The sequence below is a fragment of the Macaca thibetana genome, chromosome X (genome assembly GCF_024542745.1).
Source record: "Macaca thibetana thibetana isolate TM-01 chromosome X, ASM2454274v1, whole genome shotgun sequence".
Taxonomy (NCBI): Eukaryota; Metazoa; Chordata; class Mammalia; order Primates; family Cercopithecidae; genus Macaca; species Macaca thibetana.
Window position 1 is genome coordinate 117,816,269 of NC_065598.1, and position 5,191 is coordinate 117,821,459.

The following is a 5,191-nucleotide window of genomic DNA, read 5'->3' on the forward strand; positions in this document are numbered from 1 at the left end:
CTGTTGAATTTTTCCAAGCTTTTAATATGTTAATATGCACGGCAAAGTTCCAAGAGGTACTATGGAAACACAGTTTCCCTAAATGTATCATTTCACAGGAATCTGCTTTACCAAATTTGTTTTGCAGAATGCCAGCTTAAGAAATCCTTTTCTGTGCCATTTCAGTGACTGTCACCTAGTGTGACGGAAGAGAAACAGGTAAATGCTTGAGATGTCTGAAAAAATGGAAATATTCAGGGAGTCTAGAGCTCCCCCAAAAGTCTACATTATAATTTTGCTTATGGTTGACTAGACTTGAAAACCTGTCAAGGAGAGCAGCACTTTTATGGCCTGATCTCTCAACATACAGTTTTATTTTATTTATTTGTTTATTTATTGAGACAGAATCTCACTCTGTCACCCAGGCTGCAGTGAAGTGGCACTATCTCTGCTCACTGCAGCCTCTGCTTCTCAGGTTCAAGTGATCCTCCTGCCTCTGCCTCCCAAGTAGTTGGGATTACAGGCGCCCACCACCACACTGGGCTAATTTTTGTATTTTTAGTAGAGACAGGATTTTACCATGTTGGCCAGGCTGGTCTCGAACTCCTGGCCTCAAGTGATCAGCCCCCCTTGGCCTCCCAAATTGCTGGATTACAGGCATGAGCCACCTCACCTGGCTACAGTTTTATTTTTGTATACTACTATGTAATGACTAGCTGCAAATGGAGGTAATAAATTTGTTCCTATTGCTCTTTCCTGTGTGACCAGTGGCCTTTTAATAGGAACTTTTCATTTTGGTTCCGGATGTGACAACAGCACTTGATTACCAAATACTGGTGGCCAAGTCACAGAGAAAGCTGATACATTATGCAAACATGGATCAAAATGAATGAGTACAGCTGCCATTCATTCACCAGTGTCAACCTTATGTGTAATTACAGTAGATGGTTGCCCAAATATCATGATTTGCACCATCCTGCCCCTAAATATCTTCTCCCTCTCTTCCCTAAGAAATCATAGCACCTACAATTCTTCCACTGAAGCTATGTTCTTTGGGTTAAGTACTGCCCTCTATAGACATCAATTTAGAAATGCAAAAATATCTCCAGAAGAGTCACATACACAATCCCTCACCATAATTTGTCAGAACTTTTCTTCCATGATTAGAGGAATGGACTCTCACATGTGGGATTGGGATAATGGGCTTCTGCAGGACACCAAAGAGAAACTTCACTTCCCAATTTGACTGTGATCACCAACTAACAAAAAAACTAACAAAACAAAACAAATGAAAAATGCCCCCACTGAGTTCCTTCTTTTTCCCTTTCCCTAATAGCCAGGAACCCCTCCAGCTACAGATAGAAAATCAGACCAGGAGACTTGGCATTCCAGTGTCATAGCCAGTGTAGAAGGAGGCATAAATCACAGTGTTCAGATTAAAGTCCTGCCCCTGTCATTTGGAAATGCCTGTCCAACACATATTTGGGGAGAGAATTAAGATCCATGGGACAACTAAATACTAAAATATATGATACTAGTTTTAAAGGTAATACGATTTCCATTGAAGAAGAAATGAGGCTGGAACAATAAGGGAAGCTTACTGGAAGATGAAAAACTTGAGCTCACTTTTTGAGTTCCCAAACCCAAAATGAGATACAGTAGTGGTAGTGGCTTCTCTGGGGTCAAGCATAGTTCACAAATTGGTTTCATCTCTTGTGCCAGTTCCACACAATATATAGTGGTGTCTGGAGCACCTTGTTGAGAAGCACGCTGAAAGTGCTTCCAGGGTTGGCATAAAAGAGTGTCATGATCAGTTTGGTGATATTTGCTATAGGATACAACAATCTTATCCGAGTATGGAAGCAAGAGCCCTCCAAAGGCAATTCTGAGCTGATAAAGATAAGCTCAAACATCTGAACCCCACCTGAACTAAGATAAATCAGTAGTATATATTCTCCCTACCTCTGGGAAATTCATTTCCCTACTTTTACATAATTTTAAATAGGGAATCTCCATAACCATTTCTCAGCATTACCTCTTTTAACAGATAGACAGGAACCACCTTATAACATGGAAAATTTTAATTTTCAGTTTAGTTGAGTTCAAGCCATGTTTAATGGTTTAAAAAATAATTAACATGGGCTCAGTTTGAAAAATTATGTATGCAGTGAGAATGTTAAAACACAGCCTGCTTAAATGTCTGAGAACTAAAAGAATCTATCTTTATTTGGTGCCAATTTCTGGCTCTACACCAGATGGGCCTACGAGTGGCTGTGGTCCTGTGAGTTTTAAGAGGAGTTGAAGGGATGGAAAAATTCAATTTTAATGTTTCCCCTCACTACCCTCAGCATGGATCTTCTCATAATTATATCTCCTCAAAAATCAGAAAACAATGCATACTTTTCAGTATACCCTTGGTTTTATGAATCTAAGATTATATTTAAATATATTGTGTTAATTGAGCTTTTCTTTTTATCTCCAGCAAATTGTAATGTTTCCCTTTAAGAGAACACTTTGTATTCTGTTGTCATAGCAACACAATGTGCTAGTTGGCTGAAAAACTGACATTTCCCCTTGATGTTTATTATTCATGATGCAGACACCATTTTCTCCATCACCTCCATCAACACTAAGGGGTCTCTCCATTTAAATGTAAATTGACCATAGAAAGATAAAAGGCTCCACTTTTACTGGCAATGAAAAGTGTCTGTCTTTGCCATTTTCTTCCATTCTTCTGTGTTTCTGATTCAATACTTCCATAAAGGAGATGATCTTTAAAAGTTGAAGAGACATTTGCCATTCCACCAAAATTTGGGACCTTTCTTAGGCACATACTATGCCAAAAGAGAGGAAAATTGTCTCATCCACAGAAAGAATAACCTTGGCTAATATTTATAAACATAAATTTCCACTTTTCAAAGTATTTGCACAAAGATCTCAACCAGATGTCTCTTCTGGACTCTAGACAGGCTCCAAATGCAATGCCTTCTCTACAGTCTTCAAAACAAAGGCATACACAACCACACAACCAGCCTGCTTTGGGTTTAAAAATAAGATATTCACATTTACTTTAGAAGCAGTTCATAAAAAGGTGGTTTCTATGCAAAATAGACTTCTGTGAGACCACACAGAAGGTCTGCATCCCACAAACCTCATCCAACCACTCTTTCCTTGGACAACCTGTTCAGCACGTTTTCTTTTTCTAGAATATAGTCTCCAAGGAAGGTAAGAGCTTTGGCCCATTTGACATTCGTATAGTCTGAAACCACAGAAGCAAATACATCAGTAAGCTCCTCTTTCTTTGTTGACTTGTATTTTTAGATTTTTTAAGTAAACAAAGAATAATCCTTTTATTCCTCAGTATCTATGGAATCAAATGGATAGCAATAGGAATTTGACCTGAACATAAATGTATATTTAGGGAATGACTAAATAATTGTATAAACTTGAAGAATGCTTTCATGAAGGATTTGGGAAATTTTTCCAAGACTCACCCCAACTTCAAGCCATTAGAATTTTGAAATTTTTATATTAGTAAACTTACATTTAGTCAGAAGGCTGTGAGTAGAGAAGAGAAATTCTCCTCATTTCTGCTTAATTCTGTTAAAGAATTTCCTAAATTAATGGTGTACTTTCCTGCCTCAATAAGTGAAATCTTTAAATTTTCTTTTTTTATTGTTGTTAATGCTCTTGTAAAACCTCAAAGTTTATACCAGGAACATAAATTATTACTCTACAGTGGCAAGACAGTGTGGCAATATTGTTAGACCTTCGTTTGGGTCCTTGCTATGGCTCTTACTAGCAAGTGGTCATGGGAAGATAAACTTACCCCCTCTGGGCTTTAGTTCTTTCACTGGCAAAAATACATCTTATAACAGTGTTTAATTATTCTTATGAAGATTAAATGAGATTATGTTAAGTGCTTAGGCAAACATCTGGCATAATAGTGTTTACTGAATGTTAGCTAATTTTTATTAGTATTGCAGCAGGAGGTAAGCATGGAGAGCCTCCAAAAAGTTATTTTAACTAAGTTTTTGATATAAATTTATGTATTGATATTTACTTCTTTTATTTCATTAAAAATGGGGAATGTAGGAGCCATTACAGAGCAACCAAATCATCAAATATGCCAGTGAATTATTTTCACTACTCTCACAGCAGCTATATAGAATTAAAAGTAGCAAAGCATTTAATAATCACCTTGTTAGAAGTAATTCCAGATATACGCAGTAAACTTGGACTTAAAAATCACCAATGAAGAATTCTGCATTAAAGCAATTTTTCTTGGATCTAATCGAAAACCCTTTGGCTAGTATGAAAATAACTTTCTCTTTAATCTTTGATGAAGAACCGCTAATCTCCATGATTGTTTTAATAACCTCTAACAGAGCCAAACTTTCATCACAGAATTGTGGACATCAAATCTAGAAATGATGTTAGAGATTTGCTAGTCCAAAGAGCTCATTTTGAAGAAAAAAATATGAAGTTGTCATGAGAATTAACATGAGAATTAACGGCCCGAAGTCGTGAAAATAGTGAATGGCAGATGGCCTCCTGGCTCCCAACCCATTGCTTCTGCCATGAAGTCATTCTGTAAAGCACTGGATCTGTGATAAACATTACTAGTTGTATAAGTTTGTGTGCTCCTGATAAGGAATTCTGAGACAAGAACTTGAATACAAATAGCTTATATGACAAGCGATCCTAAGAAGCCTAAGTAAGTGGGGAGACTGGGAAGGGAAAGAAGCCAATAAACTATGTGCTATTGAGTTAGTTACTCTGTGAACAACTGGAACTCAATCCTGGTGGAGACCTTGAACGAAAGCATTTAGAAAGCACTTCAGAATTTTTCCCCTGAAGGATGGGATGGTTGAGGCATTTATCCACTGACTTCCTGTCCCCAATTTGTTGAGTATTAGCCTCAAGCACTTTAACTTCATCACCTTCCCAAGCTATACTTTTGCGTGGGTTGAACAGCCTTCCAAAACTTTGGAGATAGTACTAAGACACAAAAACAGAGACACTACAGAGTGCTTGAGATGGAATGAACTGTTTACTACAACTGCACTGAAATGAGATGGGCTGAGGGTATTTTGTGTGGAACAAGTGTCTACTATACTACTTTTAAGGGGAAGAGTGAATGTCTTAGCTATTATGCAGTAGAGTAGAGCTATACGAAAATAAAATGTGGACAATAATATCCTGTCACTTC